This window comes from Patagioenas fasciata, chromosome 1 (genome assembly GCF_037038585.1).
Source record: "Patagioenas fasciata isolate bPatFas1 chromosome 1, bPatFas1.hap1, whole genome shotgun sequence".
Lineage (NCBI taxonomy): Eukaryota > Metazoa > Chordata > Aves > Columbiformes > Columbidae > Patagioenas > Patagioenas fasciata.
The window spans coordinates 201,199,332-201,215,595 of NC_092520.1; the positions used below are offsets into that span (position 1 = coordinate 201,199,332).

The 16,264-nt window shown below is 44.2% G+C and overlaps 1 protein-coding gene across 2 annotated transcripts in view; it reads right to left on the reverse strand.

Moving 5' to 3' along the window:
* The window catches only part of LHFPL3 (LHFPL tetraspan subfamily member 3), a 256,868-nt gene that overhangs the window by 37,620 nt on the left and 202,984 nt on the right, over positions 1–16,264 (reverse strand). The window lies entirely within an intron of this gene.

The following is a 16,264-nucleotide window of genomic DNA, read 5'->3' on the forward strand; positions in this document are numbered from 1 at the left end:
GCATTTTTTTTGCTGTCATGAAAGAATCAAAACTCCAAGTATCATCTTTTGATCAGAGGGCAATTTTAAACACTACATTAATCTGGCTACTTAAAATATATTTGAATAAAGATGTAAAATTATAAAACAGACAATCATGAATCAGAACAATTAATTAGATCAAACATAAAACTATATCAGTTATCATCTCAATAAGTACAGCTCTACAGAAGTCTTCCTTCTAGATGAGAAATTAGAGTAACAAAATAGAAAATAATTAATCTAGATCTTGTTGATACATTGCTCATAATTTTTATTATACCTCCAAAATAATAGGTACTATCTGAAAGACCTAGCCTACCAAACTCTTACGTGCACAAGCTTTCTTAATAGCTTAGATTTTAAGAGCACCGTGCATTGTGCTTTTATTTATGCACCCACAGAATCTTGCTCTGGTGAGATCCTGCACCCACAATGTCCTGAGAAAGCCCAGGTGAACCTGAAGATATTTTGGACCTCAAAAGACTCTATCTTCAGTCACCTGCTCGTACAGTTTATTAAGAATTCACAGTACTTCGCTAAGTGTACAAACCTGTTGTGTCTGATGAGAACAAATACTGAAAGTCATCTTCAGCTGAAGGATTTGTATCAAGAAAAATGTGTACTTGCACATCTATATATTATACTGCTGAACAGCTCAAAGTCTGTAACAAGCATGGAAGAAACAAGGGTCTCTCCTGAGGGAGTGGTAGAGTAATCAATTGGCCTAAACTTCTGCTGCTCAAGAGGAACCTCCAAGGAGGTGCTAAAATAGATAGAATTGGAGACACTATCCTAAAGCAATCATTTCTTAACCAAGAAAATAGACCGAAGGTTCCACTATTGTTTGAAAACTGTTTTGAAAAGAATTTAACACTTCGAAGTGGATTTGACATATAAATCGCAAATAGCCAAAACCTCATCATAATTATATTTTCTAGCTGGGTCTGATGCAGAGGAACTGTAAAATACATCAGAGAAATTAGCACAGTAGCTGGAAATACTTAAATGCATTGATTAAATGACTGGCATAGCCCTGGTGAAAATAATCAATATAACTTTTCTAAAGATTCAGAGTAGGCAGTAAGAAAAAAAAATGTATATCTGTGTATGTGTGTATATATATATATATTTTTTTTTTTCCCCAAGAATTTGCAGGATTTCTGTCTTTCTTGGAAGCTGTGACTGTATACTGGTACTGAAGTGCCTCCATTGGCTTGTCTCCTACCATTATTAAGCAAAACATGGAACAGACAGAGGTGCTGAAGGATACACACACTAATTGAGTACTGAGACACAAAGCAAAGCAGCTGTCTCTCATATAATGCTGGAAAAACATGAGGTAAAATACCTTACCAAACAAGTGATATCAACAGCACTCTACTTTTTTCTTCATTTTATTTTGTTGCTTCTGTGTTGCGAGACCTAGCGATCGGGAATTCATAGCGACGTAATAGTGCTTGACTCCCTGCCTCCCTCTGGCACATCCCGGTTAAGCGGAACCGATGCTGTTTCGTGCAGATTAGGTGGCAGTTGTCACGATTCAACCACATTACAGCAGCTGGATACACTTGGGAACTATCCTGGGAAAACGGGGACCCTACTCCAGCACTGATGGAGGCTCCCACCCTCCCCGTGCTCTGTCTTTCCCCAGACACATGAGCTTCCCCAGGATCACCCGAGGATGTCCCCGCCTGTCCTGTCCCCCGGGACATGCTGGCCATGCAGCCACCAAGGGACACAGGACATGCAGTCCCACCCTGGGAATGCCATGGAGAAGACCCAGGAGACCTCAAGTGCCTACTGCCAATCCCATGGGCCTTGGTTTAGGTTTGCCATCCCTGTGGAAATGAAGGCTTAGTTACCACTCAGCATAAAACATCCGTAACGAGAGCCAATCTCACCACCCAGTCTCCTGGGGGATCTGCACAGGTTTATTGCCCTGGGCAACATCTCCTCTCCACAGGGGACTCCTATGCCACCTTCTTAGGTCAAGGACTGTTTCCCCCCCATATGTACCGAAGTATCATGTAGCCATAGTAGGAATTGGTTTTGGCCCTTTGGTTTTCCTTTGGTCAGAGGTAACACTCTTGTCCTTCCTGGAGTTCCTCTTTGGTATCATTAATTGAGGGATGTACCTTTCACTGAGCCTTACTTTCTGCATCAGTCTGTACCCCAAAATACACATAAAATATAGGTTTCTAAGCAAGTCAAGTGTATACAGCTGGTGACTGTCTCCTGAACAACTCCAGTCATGGGAATGACCCAGCACTTGGTGGTGAACTGAGAACGTCAACCCCCAACCCCTTTTCTTAGGCAAACCATGATAATAAGCATGAGATACTGGCAGGCCTGTGGCCATTTGGGGGTGTGACCACATCCAGATTTCAGTTGGGATCAGGAGAACATTTCTGAGGTGAATTTCCCATTTACTGTGCTGGTTCCAGCTGATAATGGACAACCGCAGGGCCAAGCAGGAGCTTGGCTGGAATAACATCAACCTCTCCACCACACTGCTGGCACAGACATAGGATCTGGAGAACAAGCTGTTTCACCCCACAGCACCTCTCCTACTGCTAACGTAGACATTGCTTGAGTGAATCCTGCTGACTTGATTGATCCTGTTTAAATCAATGCGATTGTTTGTACAAGTGAAGTTGATAGATCTGTCCCTAAGTGGCATTTACTCCACTATATCATTTGGCACACAAATCAGCAGTTTGGGGCAGTGGTAACTGTTTTGTTACCATTCTGAATTTAGGAAAAAATCTATTAAACTCACTGAAGAAGGTCCATATTTACAGTGGAATAACTGATGTTAGCACTTGCCTGGTTTTATTTAGATGTGTACAGCAACCTTGCTCTGGAGGTAGTTTAAAGAGATACTTCTGCCTTTTGGAGTTTTTGAATTTAGGGCTATTGGAAGAAGTAATCAAGTTTCTTATGATTTCTTTCTTCCAAATATTATATCCATGTGATAATTATGCATTTGGTTACATAGTTGTAAATCTGCATACTGCTATTTGTACTCAGTGACAAAATATACGTTTAGCTTTTTTAATAGTTACAGTGAAATTCTCCATGATTTATATCGCAAGCAGCAATTTTCATCTAGAAATATTGATGACATCTTCCCTGTGGAACTGAACAGGTTTTAATAAAATAATAAAACATGCCCTGCCCTCTTAGTTAGTCTCCATTGATTAAACATGCAGATTATTTACAAAAAGCCTAACGCAACGGAAAGGAAGAATAACCAATGCAATGGCTGTATCGCCAGGATCACATGCAATTCATCTTTGCTAAGCTAGCTAAGCCTTTATAATCTCAAGGCATTTATGAAATAATAGGGAGAAAGCTTTAGGTTGAGCATATTTAGTATATAAAGTCTTTGTTTAATTTGTTTCTTAAGATGAAATTCTCCTGTTCTGGAGAGAAAAGGAAGCACTTGCTCAGTTAAAGCCATAGCCATAGAATCATAGAATAGTTTGGGTTGGAAAGGACCAGAATCATAGAGTCAGAGAATAGTTCGGGTTAGAAGGGACCTTCAAAGCTCATCTAGTCCAGCCCCCCTGCAATGAACAGAGACACTTTCAATTACTTCACGTTGCTCAGAGTCCTGTCCAGCCTGGCCTTGAATGTCTCCAGGGATGGGGCATCTACCACCTCTCTGGGCAAACTGGGCCAGTGTTTCATCACCCTCATTATAAAAAATGTCTTCCTTATGATCAGCCTGAATCTGCCCTCTTTTAGTTTAAAACCGTCACCCCTTGTCCTGTCGTAACAGGCCCTTCTAAAAAGTCTGTCCCCATCTTTCTTAGAGGCCCCTTTTAAGTACTGAAAGGCTGCAATGAGGTCTCCCTGGAGCCTTCTCTTTTCCAGGCTGAACAACACCAACTCCTCATTCTGTCCTCGTAAGGGGAGGTGTTCCAGCCCCCTGATCATCTTGGTGTCCCTCCTCTGGACCCTCTCCAACCGGTCCATGTCTTTCCTGTACTGAGGGCTCCAGAGATGGACTCAGCACTGCAGGTGGGGTCTCACCAGAGTGGAGCAAAGGGGCAGAATCACCTCCCTGACCTGTTGGCCATGTTCCTTGTAATGCAGCCCAAGATACCATTGTCCTTCTGAGCTGCAAGTGCACATTGCTGGCTCATGTCCAATCTCTCATTCACCAGCACCCCCAAGTCCTTCTCTGCAGGGCTGCTCTGAATTCCTTCATACCTCAGCCTGTACTGTTACTGGGGGTTGCCCCAACCCAGTTGCAGGACCTTGTACTTGGCCTTGTTGAACCCCATGACGTTCGCATGGGTGCAGTTCTCAAGCTTATCCAGGTCCCTCTGGATGGCATCCCATCCTTCAGGCCTGTCAACTGCACCACTCAGCTTGGTGTCATCTGTAAACTTGCTGAGGGTGCACTCAATCCTGATGTCTACGTCACTGATGAAGATATTAAACATCACTGGTCCCAGTACAGTTGCCTGAGGGACACCACTGTTACCAGTGTCCATCCAGACATTATGCCATTGATTGCTGCTCTCTGGGTGTGACCATCCAGCCAGTTCCTCATCCACTGAACAGTCCACCCAATAAAGTTCATATCTCTCCAATTTAGAGAGAAGGATGGTGGGGGGGGGAATGTCTAAAGCTTTGCAGAAGTCCAGATAGACAACATCCATAGCCTTCCTTTGTCCACTGATGTAGTTGCTCCATTGTAGAAGGTCACTAGGTTGGTCAGGCAGGATTGCCCTTGGTGACACTGTGCTGGCTGTCTCATATCACCTCCCTGTCCTCCATGTGCCTTAGCACAGCCTCTAGGAGGATCTGTTCCATGATCTTCCCAGGCACAGAGGTGAGGTTGACAGGTCGGTAGTTCCCGGGCTCCTCCTTTCTACTTTTTTAAAAAACGGGTGTGATGTTTCCCTTTTTCCAGTCACCAGTGACTCCACCTGACTACCACAACTTCTCAAATATCATGGAGAGTGTCTTGGCAACTACATCACCCAATTCCCTGAGGACTCTGGGATGCATCTCATTAGGTCCCACGTATGTTCAGATTCCTTAGGTGGTCACAAACCAGATACTCACTTACAGTGGGAGGGACCTTGCTCCCCCAGTCCCTGTTTTGCAGTTAATTTTTCACACAAGAAGTGTGGGAAGAGAGCTTGCCTGTGAAGGCTGAGGCAAATAAGTTGTTGAGTACCTCAGCCTTCTTCTCTTGCAGTAGGATGTAAGAAGCCTTGTCAGACCACTAATCAAAACAATCTTTATGATACTGAGATTTTGCAGTTTATAGTTAAACATCACAGTCCAGCCTCTGTAACCTGTATCATCCTCACATGCCCTGTTTTACACATCACAGTATCACAGTATCACAGTATGTTTGGGATTGGAAGGGACCTCAAAAGATCATCTAGTCCAATCCCCCTGCTGGAGCAGGAACGCCTAGGTGAGGTCGCACAGGAATGTGTCCAGGCGGGCTTTGAATGTCTCCAGGGAAGGAGACTCCACAACCCCCCTGGGCAGCCTGTTCCAGTGCTCTGTTACCCTCACTGAGAAGAAGTTCTTTCTCAAATTTAAGTGGAACCTCTTGTGTTCCAGCTTGATCCCATTGCCCCTTGTCCTATCATTGTTTGCCACTGAGAAGAGCCTGACTCCATCCTCGTGGCACTCACCCTTTATATATTTATAAACATTAATAAGGTCACCAATCACATCACGGCAATTAGTGAAGCATATAGTATATATTTAGACCAAGGCTTTTTGTCAGGAGCAGGTGATGTAGTGACTCAGCAAGGCATCATCAGAAGGCATTTGCTAGTGCTAAGGCTTTGTACACCTCTGTGGGGGCTAGACCTGTCAGACTAATACAAGGGGCTATTTTTGTAACATCCAGAAAGCTTCTGCTGTACATCAAACTGTGCTAGCTGCTTATTTTAGATGACAGTAATTCACACATTTGTCTTGAACAATACAGTCTTTAGCACTTTTTGTATGCACCTCTCCTAAAATGAAACTTTTCTGGGAAGCATTTTGTAGAAGGGCTTCCAAACTGAGATCATCAGAGACATTTTCATCAGGTGCTTCAGACGTACCAGTGAATTAACAGCCCATGTACCAAAGGTAAGTAACAGCCATGGTGATGAGCTGCCTGGCTATCGGGGAGTACTCTGAGGGCATAAATTGGGACAACGTGGACACCTGGATTCATACTCTGCTTTTTCTGCTGCGTTGGGGTTCAGCCCTGGGCAGTGCTACAGGCTATACTCTTAAGCTGATCCCAAAAGAAGCTCAGATCATCTGGCATTGGGATGAGGCCCTTCACCCACTACAGCAATACTACTTGTTCATATTTGACCAGCAGCCTTATTTTTATGCTCCATCACTTCTTTTCTTGATAACTCTTGCTAACTCATTTTTAATTTCCATAAGCACCTTCCCTTTAAATTTAGCTTTCATATTGCAGCCATTATAAATATATATGTGCTGTAATCTCAGAAAATGAAACCTTGCTTCCTTTTCCTTCATTACTTCCCTCCATCTCCAGCAAAACGTGTCCTTCCTCACTCTCACCTGCTCCCCAGCACCTCTCCAACCAAGCCCAGCACCCCTCTCTCTCCGTTTCCCCACATCGATGGGAGCATTTTTCTCTCATCTCTTCCCCTGGCACCTCCTCCACCATGATCTTTCCAGAGTGGGAAACTATTCTTTTATGGTGTTCATTGTCATTCCCAGCAGTGGAAATCTCACCCTCCTTTCCATACGTTCAGTTGTTTTCACTCTTGAAAATAACTTCCCTGAAAACCATGACTTTTCCTGTGGGCTTTGATGTTGGATCACGTGAATGTGACATGGACAGCCTGATGCCAGCAGAGGGGCTGGGCTTTACATTCTCTTGGCTGCAGTTAAATCTGCCCATTGTGTTTGGAGGGTTAGTTTGAGCCTGAGAGCTGAGCATTTCACCCTGACTTGTGTCTCCTTCTGTGTCCTTGAGCTGATGGGACAGATCCTGACTGCAAATGTGTGAAGCAGCAGAAGACACCTGTGAGATCCCAGCTGTGTCCCCAAAGTCAGAATCAAGGACAATCAAGAGATAATGGAAATTACCACCAAAGCCAGGTAATTTCACCGAAGATGTCATCATTAACACTTGGCTTTCAGAATGTGCTCTTCATGTGTGTAAACCTCAGAATGATATTGTCAAGGAGGTGACTGTTATTAACTCTAATGGCACAGTGAAGTGATTTGGAAAAGGTGGCACTGGAGCCACCGAAGACACTGAAATAGAAGTGGGCTTTTCTGAGTCCTGGTTTAACTCCCAGCCCCACACCACAAGAGCTGCCCTCCCCCTCTCCTATTCCCTGTTGTCTTTCCGTGGTCCCGCATCAGCTGCACATCCTTGCTCACCAAGCACTTACCACAGCACCTTAACTGACACACGCTCCCAGGTCTTGCTTGGAAAAATGTAGCTGTGTCTGCATTTTTCTAAATGGGGGTGGATTAATCGTGTGCTTAAAAGCTTTGCTGGATGGAGATCCGCACTCTAGAGCCAGACCTACCTTCATTGCTGGAGCCTGCAGGCAGGAGGAGAAGGAGGCATTTTTCTCCTCCTCACATGCTGGCTGGGACCGGGGTGGGCAAGAGGAGCAGAGGGAGCACTGACTTGGTTTCTGCCTTGGAACAGGCAATGCACCGCTGTTGGCAAAGCAGGAGCTGGAGCATGAGGCTCTGAGTACCTGCCTGGATCTCGGAGCGGCCTAATAGCAAGGCTGAGCTGAGAAGTGTACCACATCTTAGTAGCTCTGTTTTTTAATAAAAACATTCGGAGAAAAGGTTTCCCTATTGACTTTGGAAAAAAGAAACACCAAAAAAGCCAATAACATTTTTTATGCAGGCAGCTATTAATAGTAGTGGTAATATTAGTTGTATACTAGGATAACTAGCAATAATAATTGCCTGCATAAAAGCATTGTTGGGTTTTTAGTAGGAAGTGGGTATTAGTAATAATACTTTCATTTAAGTAGCTCTTTTATGTGAAAAAATTGTTAGGTATGGTATCTAAATTGTACAATGCAGGGCTGCTGGAACCTCCATTACATAAGCTATTAAACATCCTTTAAACTATGGAATAAAAGCACCATATTGTGCCTGTTATTGTAAGAACACAGCATTTAACATCCTATTGAAAAGAAAAACTGTACTTCTCAAATATTCTTGACTGAAGGTTATTTCCATTGTCTTCTCAGAGAAGCAACAAAGTTTGTACTCAATCTGTTTAATCACACCTTCAGTTTTCATCCCTCTACATTATAATTGTCAATGTACGATTTTTAAAGGATCTGTTCCCAAAGTTCTTTCCCCCACCAAAAGGTTTGTTTCTGTTTCTGAGGTGTGTGTCTTAGATACTAAACTCATCTGCGGTATTAAGGACAAAGATCTCTTTGCTGAATCACCACAATCAAGGGGAATTTCAATATTTATCTCTACAGCAGTTGGGTGAGGTCCCTCTTAGTTTCTTTTCCTTTTAGGTTGCTGCTTTTGTTTCAGGGCTCCCTGGACTCCCAGCATCATTCACGGCAGCATGAGCAGAGGGTTTTCACCACAGCAGCTGTTACAATCATTGATTTTTTTGTTCAGCAGCAGAACCAGAATAAAAAACAAGATTTCTATCAAGCTTCTGAAATGCAATCCTGAAAAATTTAATTTCAGATCAGCAAAATACACAATTTGAGGGACACGGTATAAAAGCAGAGGGAAAAAGCCTGGTATCACAAAGTGGAAGAGTCAGGTATGGCAGCTATTCTTCCCTGACCTGGTACTCAAAGGAAAATGATATTCAGTGAGGCTAAAACCACACTTTGCTACATGCAGGGATTTGAGACAAAGCCTTTCTTTTACTGAAGATGTTCTTTAGCTTCAGGCAGAGGTCACCTGGAATAAGATGTTCTCCAGCTCTCCTGGGGTGGCTATTTTACTTTTCATTGCAACTGTACAAATACTCAGCAGTAAAGAGGGAAAAGCACATGTTCGAGTGATTCTGCAGCCTAGGTGTTAGACTAGATGACCTTTAAAGGTCTCTTCCAACCCAAACTGTTCTATGATTCTATGGTTAAGACACAGCACCATGGGTTTTAGTTTGATGGCAATGACCATTGAAGCCATTTACACCAAATTAAACCATATTGAAAGAAGAAATTTCAGAAACATTCCCTGAAAATTCTTGGCAGTGTGATGGATGAGCAGTGGCTGCCCTGAAGGAGGGCAGTGGTGGCCTCACGTCCTGCACCATCAACCGTACGCCTGGGAGGGAAGGGAGAAACTACCACTGAGGTCCAAACTATTTAGCAGATAAAACTATTGCTGAATTTGACTCAAATTCAGAAAGAATTGTTGTGACCCCAAATTGTATTTTTTGATGAATAAGAGAACGAAAAATGTTGCTGCTGAATGCTGCTCACCACCTCTGAACATCAATCATGCACATGGAAACCACCACTTTCTGTGACAGCCCACGCCTGTGAGCTCTCCCTGCACACACAGGGTGGCTGCTGGTGAATCCTTCAGCTCCGCCAGCACCGTGGTCAACACAATATCACGATCTCCTCACCACTCTGCGAGCCAGCACCAACCTGACAGATCTGCACAGGGATGCTACTTCACTGATCTCTCTGTTTTAGGTTAGAATTCCCAAGGCTGTATCAGCTCTCCTGTACATATTATTATTTTTGTATATCTAAAACTTCTTTAAATATGGGTCAGACTCCTTCCACAGCTGAGTAGTCTTTTCAGCAAGTGTGGTGGTTGATTTACAGTTTGTACTTCGTACACTTTCTGTAGTGGAGCATAAAATTGGAAAGTTTATGTCAAATTCATTCATACATGGTCACATTCAAGACGAAATTAATTTTAAAGCACTTACAGGGTATATAATGTTTCTATGTCATGCTTTACAAATCTATAAAGCAATTTATAACATAAAGTCTACTTCAGCAGAGAGCTGCAGTAGAACAGATAGCTGAATGATTTCAATCTAAAATATCCCACTGCTACACTCCCCAGATATCTGCAATTCAGATCTGAGAGGAATCACGAGTAATCGGTTTCTAAAGCAAAATTATTATACAAGGAGAGGCTCTCAGCACAATGCCTTCTTTCAAAACCGGGCTGTTCCAGGACAAATTAAGTTTTGTAGCCGTCAGTATGCAGCACACTAGATAAGGGGTCAGATTGGATCTCAGACTAGTATAAATTGGGAATCACAGTTATGCAGGACCAGAATAAACTCATTTAGATGAACAGTGGAAAAATGCCACGTGTAACTGTGATACTAAGGCCATTGTAATTAACTTCAAGGGAGTTTCCATCCCATGAGAACAGATGTCTTCCACCTGACGTTACTGCTGTGGTCCGTCTCCTTGGGATGGCACGGCCAACGGAGGGCAACTCTGCACAGGGCAAGTGTGGGTCCCCTGGAGGCACATCCAGTACTTTACACTTCGGAGAGACACCAGCTTCCTTCTGCTTTCTCCAGCGGGAGCTGTGAGCTGCAAGCACTGCTCAGCACCGGCCTCTTGCTGCACAGTGCCAGGGGACCCAGAAACCATCTGGACCATCTCTCTTTGGTCACAGCCAAGCTTCTTCTCCACTTGTGGTGATATCATGCCTACAAATTCCCCTATGTTGAGCGCTTGTCATTAGCAAATGTGCCAGGCAATCATCAAAAATGTTCAAAGAGAAGTGATGACCCAAATTCAACCCAGGGATGAACATGTACAGCTCTGCTGAGACTGCATGCTGGTGCTGAGTCTAAGGAGCTGCCAAATGGCTGGTGTGTCACGGCGACTCCTGCTTCTTCCTGGCACCCTTGTGTCTGCATTTTTTTCAGGGGCATTCCTGCTCTTTCTACAAGCAGCTGTTTAATATACTAACAGTACAAGGAGTAAAATATACAGCAATGCCTGTGAACTGCTGCCATGCCCCTCTTCCCACTATTCGTTCCACTTGGCTTGTGTATGGCATCTGGGTAGTTAGCTCTGATTTGGACACAGGTAGCGTGTTCCCTAACTTCCTCAGGAGAAACAGACATAATCAGAATTTACAGTGAGTTCTAAAAAGTGCATATTTCAAAGGTAAAATTCCAACATAAAGTGTTCAAAGAAACTATACCCCAAATACCACCTGTGTGCAGAACTCAGAAGGAAAATTCCAGCCATTACAGCCAGTGGCTGCAGACCATGGATCTAACTCGAAGCAACTATTCCTGCTCTTCACTTCAGAGGAAAAAAGCCCTAGTTTCAGTTCCCCCATGCAGTGAACTTTGTGATATTTATAAAAAGTGGAGCAGCTTCCACAGTGCAGGGTGATAAAGGTCACCCTAGCACAGATGGGCAGGGAACCAGTCAGCACGGTACAGCCACAGTGGCCCGGGGAGAAACCCTGGCTGTGGGGTGATGGGATTGTCCCTCAACACAGACACACAGGCCAGGGGGTCACCCCGGGGCTGGCTGGGTGCTCATGTAGGATGAAAGAGCTGTGCCTTCCCCCTCTGTTTTGCTGAATGCTCTGTGTGTTAGACTTCTCAGAACGCAAATTGATTTCATTGGACATTTTCTTTCTGAAAGTCAGTTCAGACTGGGTCCTCTAAAACTCCTTTTGAAAAGTTTAACCACTGCCAGCATCCTGCACCCATTCCTTCCTTGCAGCCCCACAGCAGAAGTGTCGCTGCCTCATGTGAAGGGAGAAAAGTCCTTATTCCAGCAGGAAAGGCTGAAAAAGGGAGAACCATGTAGTCTGAAATTCTGCAATGAAAGATGATGATTTCAAAGGAACCCAAAGAAAACTTGCATCCAGCTCAGTCAGAATGCCTTAGGTCTAAACTTCACCTATTTCTTTGCAGAAAGCAAGATAGTGCTGCAACCTTAACAACTAACTCCTAAAATTTGCTTGATCATCAGAAGAGGACGGCTGGCAGCCAGGAAGTGCAGGAAGTGCTGGAGGAGCCCCCAGGCACAGCCCCATTGCAGCCAGTGCCCCACTGCAGAGGGGGGCAGCTGTACCGAGTGCCGTGCTGTGCTCTTTGCCGAGTTGTTTGCACACTCCTGTTTGCAGTTGCTAATAAATACCCACAATGTTAATAATTTGGGCTGGAATCTTCTGTGACTTTTTTCTGCCTCAGGTCGCTTTTTTTTTTTTCTTTAAAGTTTCAGCATAGCAGTTCAGCAGTTTTTGAGAACCTGTATCATTGCCTAAAGAGTTACGGACTCTGAGAGCAGACAAAATACATCAGCTTTCCTCTGGCTGTCACAGTAGTACTCAAATACTAAAGAAATGGTATTTGAATGGAATTTTTCTGAATTTTGATTGTGAAAAGCAGTCACAAAGACCTTCACAACCACATTTCAGTGTAGACCTATCCCACCATTGCTGTGCTGGTGCAGAGCGCTCTGGGGCTGTTTGTGCCCTATGGGTTAGATTTGCAAAGCGGTCATAGTGCCATGCCATGATGCTGTAGCACCCACCTTTCAGGGATCTAACCCTCCTCGAGCACTCACAAAGCAAGATGTGATAGGTAGGCTGCTTGCAGCATGCAGGGAGAGATGGCTCTCTAAGCCTGGGATCCAGGAAAGCCCATACAACGCAGAAGGACTGTCTACGTTACATGACAGAAAATGTAAAGGCCAGGATGCATTTGAAATGAAAATCTACTGAGCTCTGCAAAAAATACACAGGAAACACTCAGCTTTTCCTGCCTGCTGGAGAACTTCTTCTACTTAAGAGCATTTCTATGGACACCTGCTGTTTCCTAACCTTATATTCCAGGAGGGCAGCTATTGTTCATCCTCCCTTCTACTGTATTAAATCTTCCCCAGTGGCTATCATGATGAAAAGTCTGCTGGGACATCTCACAGCTCTCCTGGAGACATCCATAGGGCCAGGAGGGGACCAAGCCTTGATCCCTGGCTGTGGTGCTCAGTCCTAGCCAAGACTGCCTCCTTTGGCTGTGTGGATCTTCACATTTGCACTGTGCTGTCTGGAATTTGGGGCAGGAGGGAATATTCCCTGGAGATGACCCAGTCTCCCTTCCACACCTAAATAAAAGTCTCCTACAAGTAGGTCCTCCCTCTGTGTGCATAAGGGAATTGTCACTGAGTAAATGCTTATGTTTGCCCAGAAAAATGCTTATTAATAAATTACATTTGTTTTTCTCTCACACTGTCGGAACGTTCTCAGTGTACTGATGTGGAGGAGTTTCTCTCTTGAACTGGCTCTTTAATTGTGCTGCTAACGAGGTAGGTAGGGCGCCAGGGTAAATAAGCACACACAGCTTGCTCTGCTATTATGGCTGGAGATTGCCTCCAGCTGCCGAACTAGCACAGCCATGGTGAAGCTCACAGCGTAGACAAACATTTGCTACTGCCCCAGGTTTCAAGTTAGATTATAAATAATGTGGACTTACGCGATATAAAAGGCTTTCTAAGGTGTTTGACTTGATATTGCATGGTATAACATTAACACTAAATAAGTTTATAAAGCACATAGGAAACAAAGATGAAAAACTGCTTGCTTGGTTTACCATTTGACAATAAGCAACCACCATTAGAAAGGGGTGTTCCTGGTAGGGGTTTATAGAGATTGTTCCAGATGTAAAACTGTCCATCAGCAGTCCAGATCCTACATTAGATCATGACTGATAAAGTCTGTAGTTTACACAAGAATTGATGTTATGTTTAAATGACGAAGAGAACGCAGCCCTATGAGACCTGCTACTTGGTCAGCTGGATCTGCTGTTTCAAAGTACAGTCAAATAGAGAGTTAAACTCCACAGAATAAGAAATAATGGAGCTCTTGTTAAGTGCTGTTTTTCCTCTAAAGGATTCAGAGGCCAAACAAGAAAAAGATGAAACCTCAAGTCCTCTAATAGCTGAGAATACTAATGAGACCTTGGATGGCTAAACAGGGGATGCTGAGATGGAGGCAGGAGCTGAGGCTGACACGCATGTGCTATCTGCAGTCTTACTATCCACGCATCACTGAGGACGCTGAAAAAGTGGGAAAGATGCAGAGCAGAACTGCAAAAGTGAGCGAAGGACTAGAGAAGGCACCTAATGGGGAGAGAGACATTTAAAAAGGCACTATTTGTCTAGCTTATAAAAAAGGAGATTGAAAGATCTTGATTACAGTGAATAACTATCTTCACAGGGAGAAAAGAGCTCTTTAATCTGGTGGAAAAGGATGAATGGTTGAAAGCCAAAATCAGATCTATCTGAAGAAGAAATTAGGCAAAACATGTTAATAGTGCGGGTTGGAAACAAGCTGCTGAGGGAAGGAAAGGAGTCCGCTGTGCTTGAGGAAGATGTCATGATGCTTTTCTGAGAGAGACAATTTTTTTGTACGTGTGTTATATTTCAGTCCATCCTAATATAGGCACAGCTGGTGAGATTTTAAGAGCTGTGATAAAATCTATTTGTCTCTTCCAGCTTCAAGCTCTGGGGCCCTGTATGAGCCATCTGGAGGTGTGCAGGGGTGTGCACACCAGTTGGGGGTCTGTATAGGGAGAAGAGGCCCCTGCTTTCTGTCTCTTGCCTTCCAGCAGGACAGTTATGCCAGGAACCAGCACCAGGATTTACCCATAAAAGCCTGGCTGGATGTGTTTCTGAAATGTCTTGCAGCATAATGAACCCCTTGCTCGTCCTCACTGAAACTCTTCCTAACGAGCAGAGGGGACGGCGGGACGTTGCAGGGGTGACCATGCTGGCTCCCACCCATCCCTGGCAGGGCAGGAGGCTCGGGGTGCTGAGCCAGCCCAGCACAACTCAGTGGGTGATGTCTCCCTCATGGTGATTATTCAGGAACAAAACCCATCTCCTCATTCTGAGAGAGTTTTCTATCTGAAACTCATACTTTTTTTCCTCCCCCCCCTCATGTAGCCATCTTCCACAGAGATAAACAATTATATTTTCCCCAGTGGAGCAACAACATCCTTCAAATTCCTAGTAGAGAGCTTCACCCTCACTTAGCTGGTGAGCTCAGCTGTGCATGCTGCGTGCATAAGTCCTGCAGCTTGGATCAGCCATGCTGTGCTGCGGCTGTGCCTTTGTGTCTAGCAAATGGTTTCTAACATAATTATAATATTTTTCAATCTACGCCACAATTGAACTCAACAGGGCTAAAAGGCTCAAAAGAAGGTGGGTATGATGTTACCCACGGCAAAACAATAATAACAATAATCCCCACCTTCTCTGAAGCTAACTCTAGCTATTTTTTTTTCCTTTAAGTTGTCAGTCTCATGGCAAGATCCTGGCAAAATTAACTGCCACACTTGGCTTTGCAACAGGAAGGTGACTACATCATGGAATGCTGTTTCATGCTTTCATAAATCCATATTTGACAAAATGCACCTCTCTAGTGAAAGAAGAGCTAGGCTGGAAACAAGTAGGGAATGCTAACACCCTATCAGACTAGCTTTAAGGAAGAAATTTTTTATGATAAGGGTGGTGAAACACTGGCCCACGTTGCCCAGAGAGGTGGTAGATGCCCCATTCCTGGAGACATTCAAGGCCAGGCTGGACGGGGCTCTGAGCAACCTGATCTAGTTGAAGATACCCCTGTTCATTGCAGGGGGTTGGACTAGATGACCTTTAAAGGTCCTTTCCAAGGCAAATGATTCTATGATTCTATGATCATGATGCTTCCACACTGCTTCAGGTTGGAGAGCCCTTCATTCAGCATTTAAAGAAATTAAAATCTCCATACACTTACATAAAAGAGCAAAAATCTGACCAGTGCTTGCAATGGTAGAGAAGCCCTTGGAGAAGAAAGACATGTGGACCATGGGTGAATTTGCAGTCCCTTGTGTTATCCCAGACTGCATGTCTGGGACCCTTGAGGATTCAACCCTTGGAGGGAGTAATTTTCCACCTACTCATGAATGGTTCCCAAACAGTAATCTCTACTGAGAAGCTGCAGATCATCTGTGGACGTTCAGCAGGCAACTGTCTGGTGTCATGATGATATAGTAAGAAATTTAAGATCCTGCTGTCTTCCCAAGCCACACTCCTTCCCCCAGGACCTCTCACATCTTTTCTTCCCATGACTTTCCAGGGAAAGCAGCTGCTGTAGCTGCTCCTGGGATGCAAGAGTGCAGGTAGCAGAGTTACAAGGGAAAAAGCTTCCTTGAGCAATATCTCTCACTAATATGTGGTTAAGCACAGAAATATTTCCCGATTTTTTTTATAAGGAGGTAGAAAGG